Consider the following 13,170-nt stretch of genomic DNA (forward strand, 5'->3'; position numbering starts at 1 on the left):
TGATTATGCAAGTAATGTTTAGGCAAAGACTGAGGTACCAGGCGGTCCAGGGTCAAGGTCTATTATGACTATGAAGAAAAAGTTGGAGTTTAATTTTGGTCTTCTGAGCGATTACATTTGCAAGCCCGGCACAGCTCCGCTCTGACTTATTGTTTAAAAGACTTAAAATAAATACTAAATTTCTTATTGTTCACCAGTTAATGGCTATGACCTTGACCTTAAAGCCAGAGGCCCAGGTCTTGCAGGCTACATATTGTATAATCTTATGGTGGCCGTATTGCGAAATTATTTCAAAATCCCACCATGAATGACAAAGATTTGGAGCTGACACGAACCGCTATCAAAACTGTAAAAGTTCCGAGGTGTCCAGTGACCTACCAGTCTTGTGCTGCCTTGTCAACTCAACATTGTCTACATTCTCGGAAACATTCATGTAACCGGTTATACGATATGTAACCGGTTATACGATATGTAACCGGTTATACGATATGTAACCTGTCTGTTCACAAAAATAAAGCAATTGAACTTCTTTTAAAATGATCTTTCTTCCTTAAATAGTTTTTTTGTGTGGTCTGGTTAATTAGACTTTTTGTATTTCCCATATGCAATTACTGGGCCTCTTTATTACAATATGTTCCTTAATATCTAATTAAGGCCACAAATAATTAATGGTTTGTTTTCCTGATTTTTTTTAGAAGGTTAAGAATATGCAAATCCCAGTAAGTTTAAAAATAGCGTCAGTTACATATAATATTTATCTGCACTCATAACAAAACAGATATGATATAAACTGGGAAATCATTATGCACTATTTTTAAAGGAGGAAACACAAATGAGACAGTAACATGATGGTGCTGTTCACTATTTTCATCATGTAAAATTTATCGGCCTCACACTAGCCCGCATTAACAATTCTAGGCTTGTTTAGAGGAAATACTGTATTTGAAAACAGGTGAATTTCAATTTGGAAAAATGCACAAAGCGTGAAAGATGCATGTGATGTAACCAATATGATACATCAGTAAGTAAGATTCAATGCTTTGTACACAACAATGTAAATTTAAGTTTTTAACTATTCTCTTTTTTCTTACAATTGTATCTTCTGGTGTCTAGTCCCTTTAAATATTGAGAAATAAAAAATAAAATCTAATTTAAAGAACAAGGTTTTTATTGGATTTCCATTTACAATACACACAGAATTTAAATAGTGGACTGAAATGTTTAAAAACTTGAGAATTTTTCAAGAATCTGGGGCCTGAGTTCTTTTAAAAACACCAATACACAATCCATGTACAATACAGTCACTTCTTGAACTGTTAGCGATACAATCAGTCAACGTCTATCAACGCACACATCTTAAATTTACCATGACAACACATGTTTCGCCTCAAGGCTGTTCAATTTCCAAACATTGGTGACAATACGGAAGCTCGGACCTTCCCAGATTTGATTCATAGATCACAATTTGGAAGCCGGATTTCGCCTTCAGGCAGGTTGAGATGTTGATGTCTTTACTTTATGGCTTTCTATTGGCCGCTACCATCATGAAAACAGATATTCTATTTCCTTTTATATATATACATAAATACTAGCCTTAAAACATACATTACAATTTTGATTATCTAACTGTTACTTTTTGGCTAAATTCAATATCAATACTGTTTGGGGGAAGGGATGGGGGATGGGGGGATGAGCAGGTGTTGTGTCGGGAGGGGATCTATGAGTTTAATAACTATCTAAATAAGCTGATACTGGCATTTATGACATGACAACCATTTTCATTTATTTTAATGTATGTTTTTGGTAACATTTAAAAATAATAAAATCCATCTGATGTAATGCACCAGTCAATTGTAACTACGCCCCAATTTCCCCCCCCCCCCCCCCCCGGCCCAGGGGTATATCGGGGATAGCAGGGGAAATGGGCCATGTTTTTACTTTCGAGGTGGCCCTGCAGTGCTGAGTGAATGCAGTGGTTTTGCTTTTGCGCCAAACATTACATTATAAGCGGGGAATAGGCATTACCTAGGATGTCCCCGGGGTGCGGGGACATTTGGCGGGGATTTTACCAGCAGTTTGTCCCCGCAGGACGGGAATTTTACCTGGGATTGGCTTGACCGAAAGTCATAGTCCCCGCTATTCACCGGACCTGGTGGGGCTGTGGTTACAATTGACTGGTGCATAACAACATAATATTAGTAAACAACAGAACTGCGTTCTGGATTCCACACTGTTTATTAACTGATACTGACAATAACATATAATCTGCAACTTCCTAAAATACTTTGGAAGTGATAAATACTAGTAGCAAAGATGCAAGCTACTTAAAAACATTCGTCACTGTCACTTATCTCTTCTAGTCACTGAAGAAACCCATTCAATTCTTGGAAGCTCTATTTGTATCCTGTTATACTTAAAAACAATTTGCTTTTATAACCATTTGTTTTCAATACCATTTTTCTTCTTTTCTTTATGAGGGATTCAATACGAATTAATGGTATTATGCCTGCAGTCAATTATAGTTTATTGGTTTATGATTAATTTAATTATTTTTATTTACATTAAAAGATATAAATTCTCCTTAAAAGAAGTCAATAGCTCAAACACTTTTCTCTGACCAAGGGAATCACACGCAACCATTTTTTTCATTCGGCCAGCAGCATTAATCAACAAAAATTAACTGTGCCAGAGTTATGGGACTTTAACTTTAAGTGTGCCTTTTCGTCATAGTCAAGCGAACATGTAAACAGTTTCATGCTTAAATATTTAATAGTTTTGTTTTTTTAAGTTATGGGGCCAAGTTGAATGTTTTTCAAAAGCATTGGCGCACCTGCAGGTAATGAAAGACATTATGGTCACAAGACGCTCCAAAATGAAAGAATCTACATATAACTATAAAAATTAAATTGACAATAATTTTAATAAGTTTACTTACATTGACACCTCATAAACAGCAAATCCAAATCCATCACAAATTAAATTATAAGCTGCACAGTCCAAATTAGAGTTTCGATCTTTTCCAATCTTCTGCTGGAATCAACAGTTCTTGAATCATAAAGAGAGAATCTTGTCTAACAAGGTACTATATATAAAGCTGTCCCACAATGCAACTGTCCCAAGAGTGCTGGGATTACCATAATACCATAGTAATTGGAATTAAGTTCCTGTTAAGTAATTATAAGTACCGTTAGACTCTTCATTATCCTATTGTCTACTAAAGTCTTTCTGCGAAATCTGAGGCAATAGCAAAAAGAAGAATTTTGGTTGGTCAACTAAGGGGCACTCAATGACTACAGAAAGCACAATAATTACTTCTAAATAAGGTGTCTGGGGTATGATTAAGGGGGCCAGGTTTGATTGGCAGTTATTTCCACAAAACACAATATCACACATATTCTTATGTAACATTGTGCCAGTGAGCTTAATTTAAATATTATTGTAATATTTTAAAACTCAGACACTACCACAAATGGCTACAAATTAATTTAATATAAAACAGTTAAATATCACAATGATTGTCAGGGGCGTAGCATAATTTTGCTAGGGGGGTTCGGGGGATGCCCCCTCAGAACATTTTGAAACCCATGATGCAATCTGTTTCTGGAAAACGGAAAATTTTAGGATCATGTAGTCTAGTACGCATACTGCAACTTAGGCTGATTTTTTTGATTTTTTTTGTCAGAATCATGTGGGTTCAGCCGCGTATATCGCGTATAGGCTGCGTTGTGTGTCGCGTCTGATTGTTGATGACCATGTATCTAATTGGTTGGGTGTTGGAAAATTTTAAGGAAAATATGTCAGTCTTAAAGTATCCATGATACTTCTAACACTTAATAATTTCTTAAAATCTTGATTTTTTCTCATACTCATACTAGAATCCCATGAATCAGAAGTATGTCCGCGGGACCACCCATTATTTTGACAATGCAGGTTCCATAAAACTAGATGACGCTTATTAAACTTAGATGAGCTATAATGTCAATAAACAACAATGGCGATCTTGCTAGTAATCAAGCTCAGATTATGTCAAGCATTGCTAACAAGTTTTGAAAAGATTGGAGAAAAATTGTTTTCAGTTGGAGAGTGGAAATACACGGAAACAGAGAGGCTGGGATGCTAACATTGACGTAGATGATATAAATGCTAGTAAACATGATCCCTATCTTTCTGCAAAGCTAAGCAGGCAACACAATAAACCACTCAATACATGATCTATACATCTATTATCTGTTCAGCTTCTTACGTCCGTCACACATTAATCATCATGTATTTGGCACATCTTTCGCACTTCCAAATATAGACAAAAGTCCAAACCGTAAGAACTTCAAGGGTCAGATTTCCTAATCTACAGCGACCAGATTGATTGATGCTCTACATAAAGTACTATCAAAGCTTAAATCAAAACATCAATATCAAGTAGCAACTCTTAACTTGTAAGTTCCTCTACAACTCTTAAGAAGTGTCAATATCTATACAGGATCTTTTACTACAATCACCAAGCTGGAATCCGGGAATCTGTAAAGCAACAAGTACAGCCTCCTGGGCACTTGGGGACCAGCGCTTCAAGTGTTTAGCACTAGAAGGGGACAATTGTAAACTCAATGATGCCATTGTGGAGAACAATAATGTTGCGGATATGGAAAGGAAATGGTTACAGACGGCTGGAAACTGGCAGATAACAGAGTCCTTGTCTTCATGTACTTATATCTTCTGCTGCGTGGCCACTAAGAGAAATTTCTCCACAATTTTTCAGTGTCATAGTGGTGTCATTGTTTAAACAGTATAACACCAGGAAAGGAAATGGATACAGACGGCTGGAAACTGGCAGATAACAGGATCCTTGTCTTCATGTACTTTAATATCTTCTGCTGTGTGGCCACTAAGAGAAATTTCTCCACTTTTTTTCAGTGTCATAGAAATGTCTTAGTTTAAATTAGAACTCTTAAAGCTAACATATATAACACCTGGAGACGAAATGGTTACAGATGGCTGGAAACTGGCAGATAACAGAGTCCTTCGTCTTCATGTACTTTCATCTTCTTCTGGCCACTAGGACTGAAATTTCTCCACAATTTTTCAGTGTCATAGTGGTGTCATTGTTAAAATAGAACTCTTTATTACATATAACACCAGAAGAGGAAGCAGTTAAAAACAATGCAAGAATCCTTCCGTCTTCTGATGTCACTCAGCCTCACTCACTGGCTGCAGCCCTACCCATTTAATGGAAAACTTCAGTATTTGTTCGTATTAAAAAACTGTTATGGTTTTAAGTTTTCATTATAATTGGAACTTAGTAGGAAGTATATTTGAGGCATTTGTTATTTTATTAATAGGTTCATAAACAAATCATGTTTCCCATTCATTTTAAAGAGATTCGAAGAATATGCTGAAATGACTGTATAAAATGTAGATTATATAAGCAGTAAATGCATAGTTCACCATCAAATACTGTCAGTAGATAAATACAATAATAATTAAATAAAATGATAACTTTAATTAGCCATTTTTTAAACTAAAAACAGATTGATCAAATATTTATAAATAAAGGGAATATTTTAAGTATAGTGTTGATCAGATTGCTACATGTATATATAACATTCATTAAAGAAATTGACTGCATTTATTTCTACTTTATAATGACCTTTCGGGCAGTATATAAAGGACCAGTACTCATAAATTGTAAGAAATTTATTTAAAAACAGCTACATATTCCTGCATCATGCATTAAATATTCAGTGACCATAAAGATACGCTACGTATCAAAAAGCCACAGAGAGTCCCATACATATGTAAGCACTCGTTATGAGTAAGGAATGACTCCTATAAACTGACGTGCCGCCCATAGGCACTCAATCATTTTTCACCAACTGACAGAATCACGGCCCCTGAAACCAAACGCAAACATATTTGACTGGCGACTCCACTATAAGATCACAGGCACAGTAATTAAGTATAGCCCCGAGGAATAATTTCATGTAATAGCACGGGAGTTTACCATCAGAATAAACAATCTCGAACTGTTTCCTTATAGGGACGACCATATTACCGAAATACCTGTCAATAATTGCAATTTATGGTGCTTGGCGATGTTTAAAATACCTGTGGAAAAATTGGCAAGATCTTCACCAAAACTTACTAAACCGTGACATTTTCCATGGTGATTCATCTTTTGAAGCCAATTTATTTTCATTAATTCATCTAAGAGACATTTTGTCATTTACATTTTATAAGCATCTGTCAAGAAGAAAGAGTGCTACAGGTGATCGTGGGGGCAATTTAAATGCTGATAATAAGATGTAGCTGTGCTTTTTGGCTCATCTTCAAAAAAGAAACCTCCTATAATAACTTAGCCTGAAAATGCATTATCCCATTATAGACAAACATTGAGCTGTTTGTTCTGAAGGATGATAAAGTTAACGTTTATGGCATCACATCTTTGTTAAAGATGATTTTTTTATCCTATACACATATCAGGGGCGGATTCATGATTCAACATAAGAGGGGGCGAACATAGCGGGCGTAACCTTGCGCTCCGATCTCTGAACCGAAATGTTTGGTATGTTTTTTTTGGGGGGGTACTCCCCCAAGAAAATTTAGGTGACTTCCAGTCTGAAATTGTGCATTTAGGTCGTATTTCATAACTTGCTTTCTCCTATATTAAAAAAAATATACTTGGATGAGTTAAGGGGTGGCACACGCCACATGTGCCCCCTCTCCACGCCCCTGGAACCGCTAGTGCATATTGTTACCTTAGTGCAATAACTGCATATAGAAATAGAAGCAGATATTGAGTTCTTGCACTAAGGTGACGATATGTTTCTAAAAAAACAAGCACTGTGGCTGACCACAAATACTGTTAAAAATACTGCATATCACAGGTAATTGTCTTGAAACTTACAGAGCAGTAAAGCTTTAAAAGTTAAACAACAATCATGTTAACAACGTTGTTAACTTTAAAAAAAGTTTTGAAAAATCGGCCTGTTGTATTGAGATTTTAAAGAACATTTGATAAGTGGTCATTTTCTGTGTTAATAATAATTGACATGACTGAAATGGGATTAAGACGGCCCAGTCGATTATTGCCTTCTAAGAAAAAATTGCTTTACAACAGGATGTATCAAATCCAAGTCCACATTCATTGGTTGTCCAGGGATATCATAAGACTAGTAAATCTTTCCATCAATGGTTTCACATTTATATTTGTGTTCTGGGGTGGGTGGGTGGGGGGGGGGGGGGTCATGCCAATTACCAAAGAATCATTTTCAGGACGAATATTCTGTTTGTTCTGTATTAACGGAAGAAAAAACAATATATTTTCACACGATGTGAATATACAGTTATGGTTTGTTTAGATGTATTATTATTGAAAATCTAACAGAATGACCTTCTAGCATTTCGGAATGAAGGCACATCCCAATTAAATCCCTATCTGCGTACTAATTGGTTCCAAATTAGGGAAACATGCCTCTCTAATTGTAGAATTGAGACCAGTGATTACTTATCTTTAATTATTCTCTAATTTACTTATCCTCTCAGCTTCAAAGTGCCTTATCTAACCAATTCTGATGGATCCTGAAGCTCCCTATTAGCCCCTTTATTAATACCCCTAATCACCATCAATTCTGGACTTTGATCATTTAGAGATGACGATTGCATTATCAGAGGGTCCACAGGAATGTATGTGTCCAAAGGATCTCCAGTTTCTATGGTACCGCAGAAAGATTGATTTGTCCCGAACCAGCTTTGATATCAACCAGCTTTGATATCGGAAACCTCCTAAATAAAACTTATTACTATTTGCCAAAATAAATGGATTCAGCAAAAAGTTTAATATGAAAAAAGAGAAAAAAAAGTGGCTAAAATTTAAACATAAATACCTAATATACACTTCAATTAAAAAAATCTCCATTTTTTAAAAAAATCAGGATAGTAAAAATGTATCTATTGTTTTTCTCTTGACCATTAAAGAGCAGGCTCCAATTTCTTGAACCATCTGAAGTCCGTAATATAACAGGATTAAGCCAACCTTACTAGTATACTTAGATTTTGAAGAGGTTTTGACTTCAACAGGAAATTATCTTGACAATAATTACACTTTTTTTTTTAATTAAAATCAAAATTACGATAGATATTTGGCTGAATGCCTTTAGCTATGGCTTGTTATGCTTAAAAAATTTCGAGAAATTTGGGCCTCCATAATTTTAGGGTATGATCTTTTAACACTTTGTTCGTTGAATTTTCCCAAACATTTTTTCTTGTAGATTTTTAACAATAAAACTTAAAGGCAACAATCGGAGTCTGTTACAAGTCTAACACAGAACAATGTCCATGTTATGAGTTTTAGTTCCTTTTTTTATTAAACTTCCCTTTCTCAAAGCTAGAACAAAGTAAATTCTGTTGAAGCAGCCTAATTACAATATAATGCTGCCTTAAGGTTGAAGAATGCAAAAAACATCCTGAAAGCGGAAAAAGGATACAGTTTCAAACTGGCTTGATTTTAATCTTTTAAACATAAAGGAAAAGACCTCGTTTGATTTTGGAACTTAAGATCTCTGACTGCTACAAAGTATTTTCCAAAATAGGAAGTTGCATTGTATGCTAATCAATTTCATCAATGTTAATAAATTCTTCCGAAAAATTTGTGAAGGGGTTTGTTTAAGCGTTTAACTGTTTCTCTTTACAGAAATTGTTGCTTTCTTTCTATTTTTACAATAAAAGAAGTATACATTCATTTGTCACCAATACAATACATAGACATATTATATTATAATAATGGGAATGCCGGAACCTTTTATGGCAGGACAAATAATGAATCTCAGATCAGGCATCTCAAAATAATTATTGGTTTGGAGTGATTCTACCAATCTTATTTAAAGCTACACTCTCACAGATTGACAGTTTTGACATTAATTTTCATTTTTTGTCTCTGAATCAGCTGATTTTGGTATCAATGCATTCTATTCATTCATATACGCTAACTATCAATAGAACAGATCTTAATTGTTTGGAAAACTTTTGGCTATGTTTTAGCCTAAAATGGTGCAGTGTGGAGAAATTTATGCATAGTTTGTATCCCCTGGCCTGTATTGTTCACTTGGGACAATTTTAGGGGGTGGGGATCGACACTCTGGTCAACGTTGACACTTTGTTTCTTTAACCAGCACACAGACAATTCAATTCTATTATTCACCCGATATAAAAATACTGAACTGCAACCATTAACTGTCAACTTATAAAAGTATTTACATTATGCAACAACGAAGCTTTGTTCAGGCATAAATTTTTAACTTCCTACATAGGAAATGAGGAAGCCGTCAAAAAAAACTTTCACCATATCAGCATCCCAACATCGCTGCCTAGGACACCGAAAGTGTCTTCAAGATTTTCTTTCAATTTTGTAGCTATCTCCAGCTAATACAGGAAGTTTTGTCCCCCCATTCAAAACCAATATTGAAGCAGATTCACTCGAGATTTCTATAACAGGAGGAAAGTTTTGCAACAATTTAAGGGAAGAATCAAAAGTTCCGCTGATAACATATGTAAAATAATCTCATCTTTATTTTCTATTTTCATAAAAGCTGATGACACCCAGCATGGGATTCTGAACAGACATCAAAATGTGAAATGTTATCAAAAATTATTAACGGTTGCTTAGAGACCAGAATAAAAGGAAAAAAATAAACAATCTCATCCTGAAGAGCAGTTAACACATTTACGGAAAACCAATATAATACCCATAAAAGCTCTTTCTATGAAATTAGCACAATTATTCTGAAGGTATTTGTCACAGGAAGAATTACACATTTTCAACAGATTATCACATAACTGTAAAAAATAACTGGAACAAATATGCGAAATACCTCAGAGGGAGGGTAGCACCTTCAGCCAAGATAACCATGAGAAAAACAGACAGCTAGAAAAAGATTTTGACAGTTCCTCAAATGGTAATTCCATCAATTGCCATTGTATAAAGCACCCCTGCAGATATAATTGTTTAATGTGTTAATTCAGTCTTTTATGTTTCAAGGTCTTTTCCAACTCATTCTTCTATTTTTTTTTCTGATTTATTAAATCATATTTTCCGTTAAAATAGTGCAAAGAAGGTGAACATTTAATATACACCAAGATCGAACAGTTTTAATTTCAAAGCGGATTGCAAAACTTTTATATTGTACCATGCAGTATCACTTATGGCGGAGTTTAATGTACTGTACGGTGGTTTATTATAGTGCATCAATTAAAAAAAAAGCCAATCTGAGAGCCAAGTTTTTTTGTGCACTCTATTTTGTTTATTATGTACATGACCGAGTTGGTTTGTCTAATGGAGCTTGACCTTATACTTGATTAATCTATTTTTAAACCCAAGTTTCATTGATATAATATACAATTTATATCATTTATAATTAGTTCTTGTATAAAAAATTAAACTAACTTATTCCTAAAATCCCTGATACTCGTTCTCTTTAACAGCATACATATTTTTAGTCGCTGTACATGATCTATACCCTAAACATATTTACAAGGGTAGATATGTTGATATCTAACATAATTCCTTTTAAAAAAATAAAGACGAAGTACCGAAGTTACCAGCTATTTGTGCCAGTGACAACCATGACAGATTGTTGGGTTTCGCTTGACATGTAGTATTAGGCATTATGTTTAAAGATTTTTGAAAGTATACATGATAAGGTTCATATTTGAGTACTTGGTGATCTTTAGTAAAAATCTAAAGGACATATCACTTCAGAATGACAGAATGAAGAAGTAGTCTGGTTGCCTGTGACTTTGACCTTGATGGATTGGTCATGACCTTTATCATTCATAAGTTCCCAGCTAAACACTAATAATGATAGCTGATACAAATATTTTACCTTAATTCTGAAGAATGCTATTTATAAGTTAATGTGATCAATTATGACACAATCAGTTTTCTTTCTATGGGTGTGGCTCCTTTTATTTAAAAGCTAGGAAAAGCTGTGGGCTTGAACGCACAACCTTGAGAGGCGGACAACTGACTGTCTCAGACACTTGGCTTATTCATTTGGCTAAATGCATACTTATAACCATTTAACCAGCTTAGTGATTGATATTATATTTTATCTACTCTCCCAGCCTCAGTTTAAATGTACCAATTCACCTGATTAAAATCAATAACAGCAAACTGATGACTTACAAAATAAATGAAAAAACACTGCTTTCCCATCAGACAAAAAATAATTTGAACACTAATTTTTTATGTCAAGTCATCAATGCCCCAAAATAACAATCAGATATAATAATTACTATCTTGTTCATCAGATAATAAAATGTCAATTGCAACAATTATCAACATAATTTTATCACTTGTACAATTTGTCACTGCAAACTGTCAACATCATTGTTTTTCATTTGTTTGTCATAACCAAAAAAACAAACAGTAAACATGCACTGATTTTAAAACTTGCACTGAATTTATATACTTTAAAACAAGAAGAGATATTAATACAACATCATATATTATAATTTTAAGCATGATTTATGCTATACTGAAATCATTAAATGAATTTTAAGGCAATTTAAATGCATGCAATACATACATTTTTTACTTCCATTCCCAAAATAAGAAATAATAAGCCCAGAGGTGTTAGATAGAAATCACCTTATTGACACTCCGGACTTTTATGGTTTTTCCAAGACCAAACCCGAGGCTCAGCTCTCTTGTCATACGAAAGAATCTCAACTATGTGCCAGCACCGCCATGGAGGTAAAAAACATTGGCAAAGAATTGTAGAAGAGGCATTCTCTCGCAAGTATGGAACTTGTCTCTTAAATAATTGCTGATTTCCAAGATAACGTGGCTCATGTGACGGCAGTCTCCAACTGATAAACGTGTTTGTACAATCATAATTGGGCTAAGCTCAGGTAGATAATTACGGGTACTTGATTTGAATTCAGTGCTAAAACTGACAAGAATAATGAAAGTCCAAAATTTGTCTGCAACAAGTCCGGACAAACATTTTCTTGGAAAGGGCAGACGTAAACTGTTTTCATCGAATGTATCAGTCTTTTCTGAAAATTCATTCTGAACAATGTTTTGAAAAAATTATTGTTCAAAGCAATGAGTTAAAAAAAAATGCAGGCATCATTTAACTGACCATATGTATATATATATATATATAAATACTATTTTCTTTAAATTTATGTATTTATAATAAAGTAATGAAAAGCAAATTATTAACACAAAATTTCAGCAAATAGTTAAAACAACTTTTTTTATATATATTTTATATCCTAGATTTCAGCAAATACTTAAAACAACTTTTTTTATATATATTTTATATCCTAGATTTCATATTTCCAAAGCTAAAGGATGGAGGGAGAAATATATTTTTTCCTCAGTTGCAATGCATTGGTTTCAAAATCATACATGAGTTTCAAGACAAAAAAAAATCTGATGAAGTAAAAGATGATAATCAACCTATTGTACCAACAAGCAAAAAAGCAGTTTTAACATTTGGAAGCAGCAATCTTCGTAAGGATGTTACCTTGAAAATAGTTTCGTTCCCACGGACTTCAGCAGCTTAAGGAATGAATCAGACACTGGCTTGCCGGATGACATCTCTGTGAGTTGACACAGGGCTGGAATGCAAACATAATCTGGGTTCATTACAAGTTGGCAAAACCCTAAAACCATCAGATATATGGGTACTTGATTATAGATAAGAGGTTTTTCCCTTCTTCCATAGGTACTTGATGTTGGTACCTTATCTTCTATAAACTTCGATCAGAGCGAACATGAATTAAAGTCACATACTTTGAATGGAATATAGTTGGTTTCTGCATAATGTCTGCAGATTTTATTCTGATTTTCAAACTTGTCCAGATTTAAAGGAATATTTGTCAAACAATTTGGGACATCCTGATTAGGGCTGGTTCTTTGTATCTGGGTACTTCAATAGAACTGACAAGGATTAACTTGAAATGCAAACATGGGATGGGGAAGGGAAATGGAGATGTTCTGTAATAGAGGTCTTATCATATTTAAGTTTTGAGAAATTTTCTTGCACAAAAAACAAACTTGATTCCCGGTATAATTGGCTAATACAAGACACATGGCACGAATGCTCAGTAAAAATGTTGCATACAAGTCATATTTCAGGTATTCTTTACACTTAAGATCTTTTTTCAGTA

The 13,170-nt window shown here is 34.3% G+C and overlaps 1 protein-coding gene across 3 annotated transcripts in view; it reads right to left on the reverse strand.

Moving 5' to 3' along the window:
* The window catches only part of LOC128242565 (uncharacterized), a 50,958-nt gene that overhangs the window by 26,808 nt on the left and 10,980 nt on the right, over positions 1–13,170 (reverse strand). For 2 of the 3 annotated variants that reach the window (XM_052959760.1, XM_052959762.1), the window contains exon 2: positions 12,525–12,618. The gene's annotated coding sequence lies outside the window, so the exon portion shown is untranslated. Of the gene's footprint in view, positions 1–2,935; positions 3,051–12,524; positions 12,619–13,170 lie in introns of those variants that run through there. The other variant, XM_052959763.1, reaches the window with a different exon arrangement.

The sequence above is a fragment of the Mya arenaria genome, chromosome 8 (genome assembly GCF_026914265.1).
Source record: "Mya arenaria isolate MELC-2E11 chromosome 8, ASM2691426v1".
Taxonomy (NCBI): Eukaryota; Metazoa; Mollusca; class Bivalvia; order Myida; family Myidae; genus Mya; species Mya arenaria.